The following is a 15124-nucleotide window of genomic DNA, read 5'->3' as shown; positions in this document are numbered from 1 at the left end:
TACATTTATCATTTCTTATCTGCTATACCTGCACTTAGCCTTCACTGACACTTATCTGCTTCTTTACCTAGTTCAAGGACTGCCTAGAGGTTAAGGAGAGCCTGAGTCGCCTTTTCCTATAGAGAGAGGAGTTATTAATCAACTGTTCTTTAGAACAGCAAACATTTAATGGGATCTAGTGAAACACCATTTAAAAAATACAGTTATTTTAATCAAGGAGCATGGTTTAAAATAAAATACCTACATTTTAAATTAATGAAGTCTATTTAATATACACTGCATAGTGCAAATTGCAGCATAACTCAAGATGCCAATATACTGTACATATCATTCAAAATGAAAGAAGCTGGAAAGATTTACTTTCTGAATATCAAATTAGGTGGTCCAAATTAAGGTGGGTTGTTGTTTAAAATGCATAATAGGAGTTTTACCTGTTATTTTTTAGTCTTTCTCCCAAATCTATTATGGGAGTTTACCTTTTAACCAAGTGCCAAATGCAAATATGCATAATCCAAATATGCATAATCCCAGCCCTTACTGTGATGACTGCACTGCAATGCACTTATATGTATGACAACAAATGGAGTAATATTCCTGAATAATCCTGCATACTGTATATTATGTTTTTTTGTATAAATGATGGGTGTGATTTTGAAGCTTTGCATGTGAACTAAGTTACATTTACATTTCTGCCAATCACTGTACTAGAGACCCAGCACAGGTTATGTAATCACATGGTTGGCTTAGGTGCAACAGATATACAATAGCTGTTGGTGCTTACATAGATTGTAAGATTTACTTACAGAGGGGCCTATGGGGATGATGTTAGTATAACATGTTAGTGCTATATATTGTGTATATGTATCGTGTACCAATATTTTCTGGGATATTAGTACCTTATTTACCAACTGTCCTTCTCAACATCTTCACCTCAAACAGCAAATCTGTGCCTGTGGACCAACCACTCTGCCCTTCCATCCTCTACTTTTCCTTTTAACTAAAACAAGCCCATCTTCCTATTTAACTTCAACTGTTTCATCTGCAACCCCTAGACAATCACTGGACCCTGCTATTGGCAGCCTAGTGAGCCTATCCTCCCCTTAGACTGTAGTCCTCATCAATGCTGTAACCTCCCCCTTAGATTCTGCAATTCAGATACCAAAAATAAATCAACCTACAACTCTCAGAAGTGAAAGTTCCCTGGAAAGGATGTTCCAAGATTGCATACCTGTGACAAGACACAATGGGCATATCAAGCCACTTAGCAGTCAGCCATGGAGATCTATGAGCTAGGTGTCAGATAACTGAGCTGTTGAAACTCAAAGGCAGCTAAACACCTTCAATTGAGGCTAGTCTAAACATCTGAACAGAGGAATAGATGTTCTTCATAAATGACTATAAGAATGAATAATATAAACTGAATCTTAAATTGCAAACAAATATGGCACTTTAATAATAAATGACTAACTATATAAAATGAATCAGTGTTTCTTATTGTATTCCTTATTTGATTTGTTTCAGAAGCACATTTTTATTTTCTGTTGTGTCTTAAACATTTTAAGCTATATAAAATGTATTTATTCCTATCGCCCCACAATACATAGAGTTTCTTTCTTGTTTATTGACACATATGGCATTCAAACAGAGTATTACATTAATGTTTCTTTTTTTCCTGTTCAAAAAGTTCAAAACACAAACATGAATGAATGCAAGTCTTGGCAAGTTTCAAAAAAATAAGAACAAGAAGCAATCCTGTTTGCTATTATTTTGTTGGTCACAAAATAATATATTTTCTTAAGCAATACAAAATAGGAACACGAGAAGGCTACTTGTACCTACCAGTGAAGTAAACTGCTACAGAAAAACATAAATAAACTTTTTCTACATATATTGATTGCACTGGGGTTGTGTTTGTAATTGTAATGCACAAGTCACGTATTTCATTAGGATAACACTCTCGGACACAGGTTTCCTCTATACAACACCTGCCTTAGGCAAGTGTTGATGTACAATGCTTCTGTTGTGCACTGTACCCATTGGAACCCATCGGTAGTTAGAACACTAAACATTTCCTGGGGCAGATCCTTGTGCCTCCAGGGTGGAGTAAAAAAGATATGCACAGGATATAGAAGGCAGAATTACCAGGGGTATCCTGGGACAAAATGGTGCATAGTGGGCAAAAATCATGCCAGTCCTAATAGATTGAATTACAGCTTTATGAAGAACAAGTGCTTTCTATGAAACTATAATATTGATATGCAGAATATGAAACATTTTAATAAACACACTCTTAAAATATTTCAGGTGTATTTAATAGACATCTGACTTTTTACAATGTTCAGAATGTGTTTTTAGAGCTGAATTAAAGAAGCAAATACCATTTTTAAGACACAATCATTTTTTTCATTTTAGCCGGGTCCTGTGGAACATTGCGCTATAAACATTTGTGGCTTAAGAATATGAACTGCAGCCGAATACAGGAAAACGTAATTAAAGAAAGTCTCAGTAACACCTCACATATTTTGATTTTAGCAGCAAAGCAAGGTAGGCAATGCTGTTTTTACTGTGTTTAAATCATAACGCTTTGCACAGTAACAAGTTAGAAAGCTTTACTTTTTTATTTTTTAATTTGCATTTTGTAGGAAAGATCACAACAATAAAAAGCATGTGTGCAAAGAAATAAAGAAAAGTTTGTACACAAAAGGGCTCATTTATGTCTGCAAGCTCAGCTGCTGTCTGTAATTTCCCTGCAGTGAGTTGCACGTAAAACTAATTTCATCAAAGGTACTTGTGTTAAAATGGGCTCCTTGGCCTTCCCTATACTTGAGCTTGGTGCAGCTCAATCCATCCCTCCTTCCTTTCTGCTGTGTCTATTGACACAGGAGAACCCTGGAGCAACTGTGTTCATAATTGCATTTTGCTTACTATGCTTACGGCCCTTAAAGGAAAACTATACCCCCCAGAATAAATACTTAACCAACAGAGAGTTTATATTATGTTAAGTGACTTATTAAAGAATCTTGGCGAACTGGAATATCTACAGTATATCTGTAAATATTGCCCTTTTACACCCTTTCCCTTGAGCCGCCATTTAGTAATGGGTTGTGAGCTCCCTCAGAGATCACCTGACAGGAAATAATGCAGCTCTAACTGTAACAGGAAGTAGTGTGGGAGCAAAAGTCAGAAATCTGTCCATTAATTGGCTTATGTGGTCTAGCATGTATGTGTGCCTTGGCTTGTTTGTGTGCACTGTGAATCCTATGATCCCAGGAGGCAATTTTCTATTTAGGAGTACCCAATAGCACATACTACTAAAAAGCATATTTTTATGAAAATGGTTTATTTAGATGAAGCAGGGTTTTACATATGAGCTTGTTTATGCAATATATTTTTATAGAGACCTACATGGTTTGGGGGAGTAGTTTTACTTTAAATATTTTGCCCTTAAGAGAGCAAGTATACCTCTACTACTGCACATAGCATATTATCCATCTATTCTCCCCTAAAGGTGTTCCCCACCCAAAAAGTTTTGCGGAATGAAAGATAATATCATTCTAAGCAACTTATTTGTAAATGTATTTGCAATTGAAAGCAGTATTTGTTTTCTTGTTATGTTTTTTTATTTCCTAGGTTGGACAGTTAACACAATGTAACAGAAATGAGATCTTCCTCTAGGTCTTTTAATCAACTGGCTTACAACATTGTTTCAGGAGTTTCCTCTGCGAGAAGTGCAGAGGAAGTAAACAGCTTTTAATAGCAAATATATGTGTAGGGACCCATAGGGTTAAGTTCCCTATGGTGTTATCCCTTATCTTTATCTAATCTGTATTGTTATAGGGCAGAGCCCTCTGATATCAGGTTACTGTTATTAGGCTGCCCTCTATAGGTTTAGCCCAGGTTGACCACTCCCCTTGTGCAGACTATATAGTGTCTTGCACAAGGAAGTGGCTTCCTCTTTTGGCTGCATGCTGTGTTCTGGACAGATCCCAACTGAGCCTGGACCAGAACATAGGCCCAGAAGCCATTTGTACCCTAGGGGACCACCTACCCTAGTGATAAGTCGGGGACAGGGCCCCGTGAACGAGGTAAAGCCAGCACAGACAGTTTTATTATAGCACCCTCTAGGAGAGGTGAGAGTAGTCAGATTATCTAGTAAGGACAGTCAATAGCCCCGACCAGGAGTTGTAACAAAGGGTTTAGTCTACCCAGGCTTTGTGTGCCATTTCTGCAGGACCGCAGTTAAGACATAGTATTCAGGCAGTTTCTCACCCTGATCAATAGTCGGCCGGAGGGATCCATTCCAGATAAAGGGCATCCATTCCTGAATTCAGCTAATCCTCTGTGCATTCTCCAAAGGGGTTATTCTGTACCTAAAGTGTCACATCTGCTGTACTATCTGTGACATCATACACTGCTGTGTCTGTGAGTATACCCTGCTGCACTATTAAGCTGTGCCTTTGTCCAATAAATTGTACTATAGTTCATGAGCAAGAACCTTTCTGGCGTCCATTATTTCATCTGCACCACACAAGCTCTTACCTAGTTGTAGTTCAACTACACCCTCAGCTCCATCAATACCTCCCATATAGCGGAGGCCCACTCCTGTGTATTAAGGTCGCATGTAACACATGCTCTATACCACATACTAGCCTGGGTTTGCCATATCCTAGCCAAACAAGTGTTACATATGTAACATGTAACTATTGCAGATATGAAATTCATTTAAAAAGGATAGCTGGAAAGTGTTTAGGTGGAAAGTCTCTTAAACTGTTCAGAACTGTTTACTTATTGTTACACAAATCTATGTTTCCTGGACAGACTATTCACATCACAGTCATATGGGGGAAGGCATAATGTACAATAGAATGGAGAAGTGGAGATTCTGTGCTCCTGTTGCAGACTGTTTGGAGGGAGTGGTCCCCCTGCAGTCTGAGGGGTGGCTGGCAATCAATATGTTGTATATATGTTGCAGAGCTGTTACCCTTTTAATTTATGTAATTCATTCAATTATTAATTAATGTATGCAAAGTGAATGAAGCGATCATTACCACATTTACTAAAAACAATATATTTATCACATTTTGCGTAAGAAATATTTTTTATCCTGAAATCATTATTACTTTACATGATGATGTCCTGATGTGCTTTAATATTTACACCATCAATCATTTTAGCTGTCCTCTTCTGGATAGTTATATCCTTCTCTTTCTGTAGACAAGTCCTTCAAAACTATACATACAGTAGCCCGGAGAGCGAGCCTGGGACAGGTGGAGCGGAGCGAGGCCATGACAGGGGGGTTAATAGGGACCCACAGGAAGTTGGAGTAAAGGTTGATGGGAGTTGTAGTACCAAAGCAGCAGAGGGGAGAGGAAAGAGGCCAAATAAATAAAAGGAGCTAGAAGAAGGCACCCATTACCTCGTGGCTGTAGAAGGGAGAGGACAGCGTTCCAGCCCACCCGCCCTGGAGTACGGAATTCAGGGACAGGTAATAAAGGGAACTGGTTGATTAGTTGCAGCTTAAGGCGTGGTGGGGCTGCCCTAGGGGGAGCCAAAAAAGGGCTAAATAGATTAAGGGACAGGTGCTTTTATGGAGGGGCAGGCCTGGGGCTAGGCTTTGGGGGGGAAACAGTCATAGTAAGCACAGGAGGTGGGAAAGTTTGGCTATGGAGGCTTAGTCACAGGCGTGAAAGGGTTCTTTAATTCTCCAAGGTTAATTTAAGGTTAAATTATTATAATGGTAAGAGTTGTAATGCAGCCTTCAGCGGCTAAATGTTATGTAACTATGTTTATTTAATTGGTAAAAGTGTATTGAATGAAACTTTGTTTACAATTTTATTGTGTTATCAATAAAATAAGCTGCGGCCTTTCCACCCAGAAAATGCAGGTCTGTGTTGGTTTTTTGTGAGGGGGCCGGAGGGTAGAATGGGGTGTGGGTTAAGAGAAAAGGGGACCGGAATTACAACCTCCCCATGTCATGTAAAGGTGGTCTCACTATTTGTGATGAATGCTGAGATGAAGAAGGTATGTTGCTTGGAATTTAAAAGGTAATTTTATTCCAGAACATCTTTTTTCTATAGTCCCTTTTCAGCACAAAAAGACAACAGATGACAGAACATCACCCAGCTCTCACTCACACCCACTCACCCACTGGAACTACAATGCACAAACCAGTTTGTATTAGGGGGTCTGCCAAAATCCCTCCTGGTCTGGGAAGCGGGGGTTGTTGTTGTACTAGGGCTGTGTATGCTGCATGGGTAGCTCCTGGCTATGGACATCTTTCAAGCCATCGGGGTGCACGCTGGCGTAGGAGGCCGCTAGTTGGCACCTTCCTGGATTCTATGGCAGGAAGACTCCCTCCAACAGTTTTAGATCCCCTAACCCCCAGAAGGACTGCTTATTTGTGGAACTGGGCAAAAAATTTAATTCATCACAAGTACTGGACTCTTATTCTGATGTTAAAGAGACTCTGTCTCTGTTACCTGTATAGAAGGAACTTTGTGGACTGATTCAAGACTCTGTGTTTAGTAACCTCTGGCTTGCTATCAGGCGGAGCTCTATCCTGCTAGTCTGGGGGATGGTTTTATGAGACTGCAGTGATCAACTTGTGGCTCGTATGTGGTACTGTCTTGCTCCTGCTCTCCACCTTTAAACCCTGGTGCAATTAATCCCTTATGTAAACCCTGTCCATAAAGTGGTGCTTTCCTGTTTTGTTCCAGGTTTTTATACATTGCACTTTGTGTGACACCATTGACCTATAATGGGACTATGTTACCTCCATCATACACTTCTAAAATATCTTTTAATACATTCACTATTTGTTTCCTCCGCTGCATTGGTTGCTTACATTTAAACCTTATAAAATGATCATTTAGATCTTTTTTTTCTATTGTTACACTAAATTGTCAGTCAGTCTGTGTTCTGCATGGCAATTTCTTTGTTCTGTATGAAATAAGTTACATTTTGATATGCATGTGTAGTTTTAAGTGTGTGAACAAAAAGAAAGTAGGCAGTGCTCAAAACTGGAACTTCATAGTAGTCTACAGGTATATAAATAAATAGCAAGGAGCAGTATGAAGGAACACGTAGTTTAGCCTATGTAGAGGTACAAGTAGGGGCTGCTTTATTGTCTTGGCTGCAGCAGTCTCTATAGACTATTATAGACATCTCAGTGTGCAGTATGTGTAACTATAAATTGTGTATGCAAAGAGAGGAATATTCTGTGCTCACAGTGAGCCATAGCTCATATTTTATTGTTTAAATGAGAGATAAACACCTTGCCAGATTATTACAGTATTCCTCTAATAAATCACAGGCATACAGGTGGGAGCTAAAAAATAACAACACATTATGAAACCCTGGAGGTTAGAAGATAATATATAATATTACTTCAACAATGTGTTTTATACACTTCAATGAACATAAATTTGAGTAATTATATTTACAAGGTTTTTCTGCTTAGAAAGATAAGGGATAATTGTTTTTTAGTGTAATATATTTTAAAAAGAGCAAAACTACAGTTTTTGTAATAGTAATAAAACTGTAACAAATGAATAGATAAGCTTGTATTACAGAACTGTTATCAATGATAATATGTATACATTTTTCCATTTCAAATTCTATTTATAAACATAACATTTATAAATCAAATACTGTCCTTACCTCCTGCCATAGGGCAAACCCCGTTGCATCCTACGTCTTCTGAAAAAGAAAACAGAAAGCAGAAAAGGTTTCTTTCCAGTGTTTGATAAATATCTGTTTATACTTCTTGGGTGCACCCTGTTTCCACCCCTGGGGTCTCAACAAGAGATTCTTTCAATTACTAAGGGCCAGATTTATCAAAGTCCGAATTTCGGAGCATTAAAAGTACGATTGCAAAAAATTCGAATTAAATACGAAAATTTCTGATGTGCGTTAAAAATAAATCTTATTGTGATCGTATGAAAATATCATGGTACGATCCGAAAGTTACGAAATTTTCATATCCGAATGATCGTAAACATCACGAAAAACTTTATGACTTTGATCCTTCAGTGCATGATTTTGGAAGCCTCCTATAGGACTCAATGGCACTCTGCAGCTCCAACCTGGCCCAAGGAAAGTTACGATACTGAAGCTTGAATGAATAACAAAACTTTCATACTCGTTGCGACAAAAAGTAGCGGAAATTAACAAAAAAAATCATAGAAAATACTCACAGTTCTAAAAGTTAGAAAAATACTAATTTTTCCATTCGGAATAATTCGTACTTTGATGAATGTGTCCCTAAGTGTGCATCTTTTTTTGTATTGAAAACGAGAGCAGGGAGATCCGAGGCTGTTTCTTAATCAAGAATTGCACACATTTTTTTGCACTTTGCACACTGCCTTCGTAATAGTAAGCCATTTAGGGTTGTCAGGGCTTACAGGGAAGCTATCCCAGTATTCTTACAATTGTTGATGCTTTGTAGCCATTCACACTCTCCACATAGATGTATTTTAATGTAACTGGAACTCATGTACCAATATGTTACTTCAAACGCACCACAGACACAGTACACATACAGATGCATTCATTTTGTGGAAGTTTCACGAAAAAATTTGCCAATGGCAAAATGTGGAAATTCGCTGCAAATTCATGCCTGGCAAAAAAAAATCACTATTGTGTACCTATACTCAATTGATCCACACATGTACAGTAACCTGGGAGAATGCTTATGCCTACTGGTGATTATGGCTTTCCGAAATTGCCCGAAGTTGCCTTGCAAGTCAAAGCAAAGCATGTTTTCTCACCGCCAATTTATACTATCACTGGTGTAAAGGAATTTGGAGGAGATTAGATGCCCACGATAGAGGGGGTTTGTCACAGGCAACTTATCGCATCATCTGTCATTGGTCTAATTTTATAAACGTATCAGCCCAAATTTAGTCCTCTGACTTTCAACCTTCCATACTGCAAGTCTGAGAAGGATTCTGCATGCCATCTTGCCACACAAGATTCCTTACACAAGACACAGACACAATCATAAGGCAAAAGTGAAGGAGGTGGATTTGCCATGTACTAAGCTGTAATACAGACTCAACCAAAAACATTGCTTTCATTGGATGCCAGGAGTCAGAAAAGAAACTGGCCTAGAGTGACATGTGGACATACAGTTGAGGAAGAACTTAAAAACTTGCAACAAACATGGGATACAAAATTGGCCATCACTAGTGATGGGCGAAAAGTTTCGCCAGGCATGGATTCGCGGCGAATTTCCGTGTTTCGCCATTGGCAGATTGTTTCGCGAAACGGATGAAAAATTTCGCCGCGGAAAAATTCGCCGCACGTCCAAAAATTGTCACCGGCGTCAAAAAAGAATAGTCGCGGGCGACAAAATAATAGCCGCGGGCGACGAAACAATAGCGCGCGACAAAATAATAGCCGTGGGCGACGAAACAAGAGCCGCGCGACGAAACAAGAGCCGCGCGACGAAACAAGAGCCGCGGGCGACGAAACAATAGCCGCCTGTAATACAGACTCAACCAAAAACATTGCTTTCACTGGATGCCAGGAGTCAGAAAAGAAACTGGCCTAGAGTGACATGGGGACATACAGTTGAGGAAGAACTTAAAAACTTGCAACAAACATGGGATACAAAATTGACCATCACAGAAAGCAGGAAGGTGCTATTTTGGAGACTGTTATTAAGGCAAGCTGTATTTCATCATCTCAAAGTGGGCGTTTACTAATGTTGGATTTTTTGCCTTTTTCTGCAGAAACTATTTAATTTTTGTGACAAACTACGACAAATCAGAAAGTATGCCATCTAAAAGCTGTCGAGATCATGTATAAGCCAGTGGCAGGTATTCTTTTTACAACTGGAAGATCTTTTTTGCTTCATAGTTTTAGAGGTTATCGGGTTTGACACTTGCGTTTGTTCGACAATATGGAAAAGCCACTGTTCTAGCATTTTTCCGTGTCTTTTTTTTGTTCGTACTTTTTCAGTTTGGATCTTTTAATTTTAATTTTGGTCCTCCTTAGCCCTTTATGAAGAGTGCGTATGAGGGTGTGTATGTTGCTTTATCTTTAAGTGTGTCATTAAACTGACTCCTGACAAAAACTATGACTATGATGCCAGGAACATAAACTTGCTTAGTAAGCATTGTAGTAAACGATCTTCATGGCAGAATTCTTAATGTTAATTAAGGGAAATTAACAACGTAAAGAGTACCCTCTGTCTATTCTTTACTGCTTTCTCCTCTCATATTTTCTTTCTTTTCCCCTTCCTTTGAAATTTTAATGGTAATAATTCTGACCATTTTTTAGGCCTAATGGTGACATTTTTTTATTTAACAATAGTTCAGACAAGTAAAATGAATTGTAATGCCTGTTTTAAACATTCTTGATTATATTGTTATTCAACTAAAAGCAAGGAAAGTATAGGTGAACATAGGTCAGAACTGTCAATACAAATCTCAATTACAAAGGTAAGTGTTAGTGATTTAGTCCAGAGAAAGTTTCCCTACCTCAGGTTTCTTGCTTGGTTAATGAATAAGTAATAGGGATGAGCAAATTGTTGGCCTCATACAAATCTGTAGCAAAATGTGTTTTTCACAATTGGTGAAAATTGTCACAAATCTGCGACAAAATTGCCAATTGACTCCAATACATTTGGCACCAAAAAAATGACCATTGACTTCAATGCATTTGTTGCAAGAAAAAGAAAAACACCTTTTGACAAGAATGCATTAGAAATAAGAAAAAAATACAGACTAAAAACACCCACTGACTCCAATGCATTTACTGTTAATGTGTGCATTACATTTTTAGTGAATTTTGCTAATTATTTGGAGAATTAAAACAGGTCAGTTTTGCAGTCTCAGCACCTGTGCCCTGGTATTCAGTTTGTTTCTAGACCTTGTTCCCAGCTTTTGAATCCTGCCTCTTGTCTGCACCCTCTGTACTGTGCAAAGTTTACTCATTTCTTTTCACTTCTACAAGCTGCAACTTACCTGCTGTAACAATTCTAGCAGTTTTTTTCTTGCATACAAATGAATTTAAATTGAAAAAGGACATGTCCATATTTTGTCCATAGTTCAAAGACTATCTAAAGAAAAATACATGTGATCACCTAAGGATCATCTTAGTTGGCCTTCAGATAGGGCCCCATATTCTACTGTGGACCCAGGCTGTGGAATAAACCATATCTATCATGCATGGTAGTTCAGAATTACTAACAATACTTTCTAAATATTGTGATATTTTAAATATTGTAAATATGCTATTTGAATTTATGGCATGTGCAGATCTATGTATTAAGAAGGTTATATAAATACAATTCATTACATTCAGAATAATTTCAAGGGTAATTATATATTAAAAGTGTATTTTAGATTATTACATAAGTAGATAAATATTAATATAGATATGGGTTTCTATCACAAGGTTCTTTGTAAGAAAATAGTAATTTGAGACAGCAAATGGGGCTGTTCCATGCCTCATATATATTTGTTTTTGAAATAATTTGTTTTCTTAAGACACCACTGCCAATTTTAATAAGATAGAATTCTGTACAAAATGAATAATCTTATAGTTTTGACCATGGATGCTCTGGATACTTTCATATCTCTTATAAGTGCAGGTGTTTATTAATTCCTGAGATATGAATTTGCTTAAAAGAAACTACTGCCAAACAGGAAATACAAGTTTCAGTTTTTGATAAATGTGCTAATATTATACGCTGCAAAACAATCTGAACTCATTTTCACCTCAAGGTCCTAAATTTCCTGAGATGGACAGTTTACTAAAGCTAATCTCCTGTAAAGACTTAAAATTGAAAGGGCTTTTGAAACAACACTAAATAAATATATTGCTGTGGTTTTCAAATTGGAACTTTTATATTTAAACTGATTGTCTATCCAGAGAAGCTTAACACTGGAGCTCATTTACTATAGCTGCACAGAAATTGTCTGGTTTCTAGCACCCGTGTACCCAGTGTGCTTATTAACATGAATAACAAACAAGGTGCAAGAACACTGAGAAAGGCCCTGTAGTTTGCTCCTGTAATTGACCAAGAATAAAGTACAAGGCTGCCTTCACATATTGGGCAGTGGGTTGCACACAAATTGCTCACAATTGGAGGACATGTATGAACATGTGTCCCGGTGATGATGACCATTTCAGCATAGATACAACTTATGACTAACTGTGCCTAATGGTGCATATTCCTAGCAGGTACATTTTTTGCCTAGTATAAGTATTTGCAAGCTCTCTTTTAAATATCCAAACAGATCCACTATAAGACCAAATGTATCCAGGGAACGTCTAACACACTCCATGCCTTTCCCACCCACAGTTACCAGACCACCACTCTTACTTACAAACACTTAACAGTATGAGAATTTTAAAGTGATGCTAATCCACTACATACCTACATACATTTTAATGTTATGTGTAAAAAAGAACATGCATAAATACTTTTCTTAAGAACGCTGGCTACAAGTCTTGATGTTACCTAAAGGTTCTGAGAATCCTAGATATTTTATAAAAATGATTTATAGTTGTTTCCAAACATTATGATCCTAAGCTGAAAAAGAATTTAAGTAAGTACAATGCAGAGTATTTTAACAATACTGTATACAGAAATATTGATTTGGTGAATCAACAGTTTCAAGACATATTTGGTTAATGCCTCAAGCAACAAATAACAGGGTGTACAATTTTAACTTGTACTGTATATTTCTACAAACTCCCTAAACAAATCCAGTCAATCATTCTACATCTGCTTATTGCTACAAACTCCTCTCCAGGGCCTAGAGAGGAATAGCTGCTTAAAATTTAGCTCAAACTGCACATCTGGTTAGGAATAACTCTGCATATAAACGAATGTCCAGCGTCCTGAGCAACTCTCTAGATAAATATGACAGAAGCTGGCATATCTGGTGGGAAAGTAAACACAATTAACATATTTAAAACCCTATTTTACAAACAGTTTTTATTTCTATAAAAAAAAAGATAAAAATATTGCAGCATTCCTTTGTTTTGTGTCCTCTGGATTTCTTTGAATGCCATATTATGACAAAAGATTGCTTTCATGAGTTTTCATAAATGTTGGTCAGTTCAGAACTTGTCTGTACATGAAATACATGAATTTTGGATCCATTTAAAAGAAAATCTATTCAAGTTCATAAAACTCATTATTACATTTTTTATTGTAAATGAAGGCAATGTGGAGCTAGGATTAATAAATGTTATCTTAACTAAGGGCAACATAGGCTGTTCTTTGGGTAAAGTGCTTTATAGTTAAATGAAACGTGTCATCTAAGTGTATCATCCTGCCTGAAATTGAACCAGGAACCCACTGTGCAGTTTACTTGCCTCTCACTATTTGAGCAGACTGCTGGGTTTCTGGTTCACTTCAATAATATCCTTAGTTTTCCAGACAAGAATAATGGCTATTGGTGGTCTCTATTTACCCACACCTGTTCTCCAAATCTCCAAATATCCAGCCTATAAATCCCTACTTCCCAGTTCCTTCCATGCCCATTATAGGTCTATCTAGCCTAGTTCCTGGGTGTGCTTCTGTTATGTGTGTTTGGTTCTGACCCCTGCCTGTATCCTGACTTGAGTGAACTATGCCTGGACCCACCCCTTTGCCTGTTTGACCTCTCTTTTGGATCCTGATTCTGTACTGTGCTACTGTTCTGGTTTTGACCTGGCCTGCCTGACTCTGATTCTAGTAAGCTCTCTCAGTTCTCTTTCAACTATCTAGTTCCCTTGCTCACCCAGAACCTTTGCCCTGGTCCTCTCACTTTAAGACCTGGCAGCACCCAAGTAGCAGAGGTCTCCACCTGAAGCCAAAGGTATCTGTGACCCGGACCTTGGCAATTGTTCTGGGTTTTGGGTTACCGATTGTGACATTTAGCTATCACCTACCACCCCCAACTTGCAAGTGAAGGGAGAGGTTAGAATGTAGGTGACCCCCTGAGGTCCCCCAAACCAGCTATATGGGACATAACCTGGTAGCAGAATGGTCTGATAACAATGCTAGGATAACCTTCATCTCTAGATTTCTCTTGCCCCATAGGATGTCATCAAAGGGGGGGGGGAGAGTAAGGGGGAAAGTGCCTGGAACTAGAGGTAGGTTAAAGAAGAGGTACCTGTCTGGCACCCCCCCCACCTAGGTGCCTCTCCTGCCTACCCCTAGTTCTGGCCCTGGTGCAAAGTGTTAAAATTGGAAATAATCTGCTATGATTTTTTACAATTCAGTACCCCGGCTTGCACTTTGAAGAATTGCTGCTGGTCTCTGCACTTCAAAATGTTGCAGAATTTTAAGGTGGCATATTTTTGGAGGCCACAAATTCTGACTTTTTCTGTAAGTTTTATTAAATACTCTGCAGACTGGTTTAAACTTAACCTTTTTCTGCTGACACATAAGGCCTGCAGGTCTGCATATTTATATTAAATGAAAAATATTCACACAAGGAAAACATTTTGTATCGTGCATATTTTTTCCATGAATGATTTTATTACACTTTCCATAACTAGCTTAATTAAAATCCACCTGATAACAGAACAAGAAAGTATATTGGGTCTTTACATTTTTCTATCAAACCAAATGATTCATTAATCCAAAGACTTCAAAACTTGCTACTAATTAAATTATACTGAAGTGATTCACATAGCAAAATAAAAACGATTATGCATATATGGTATAAAATACATCCATTTGTATACTATTCGGATTCGGTATTTGGCCAAATTTGTTGCACTACTCTTTTGTTGCACGCGTTTTTTTTGTTGCATGCCGCTTTTTTGACACTACCATTTTTTGACATGACCGTACCAATTTGTATGTGTCCGCATCCAATTTGACGCAACTGCAACTGCATTCTGTAGATTCCATACTTTTATATAGTGTCTCACAGAATTATATATTGACATTAAATTATTAAAATCTATAATCTCAACACTTTTGTTTGAATTCATTTTCCTTTAGTAACTCATCTTTATTCATTGAATAGAATTCAGTAAGCTTAAAAAAATAACAATGAGAATTATCCTACATCAAGAAAAAAAATTCATTAAAAAAATCCAATGCTAAATCACTGATGGAAATTATGAGAATTATGGTATTATATTTATTTTTTCCACCTCCCACTTTTAC

The sequence above is a fragment of the Xenopus tropicalis genome, chromosome 8 (genome assembly GCF_000004195.4).
Source record: "Xenopus tropicalis strain Nigerian chromosome 8, UCB_Xtro_10.0, whole genome shotgun sequence".
In the NCBI taxonomy this organism is placed as follows: Eukaryota; Metazoa; Chordata; class Amphibia; order Anura; family Pipidae; genus Xenopus; species Xenopus tropicalis.
The sequence above is the reverse complement of the archived record's forward strand: the minus strand, read 5'-3'. Positions refer to the sequence as shown.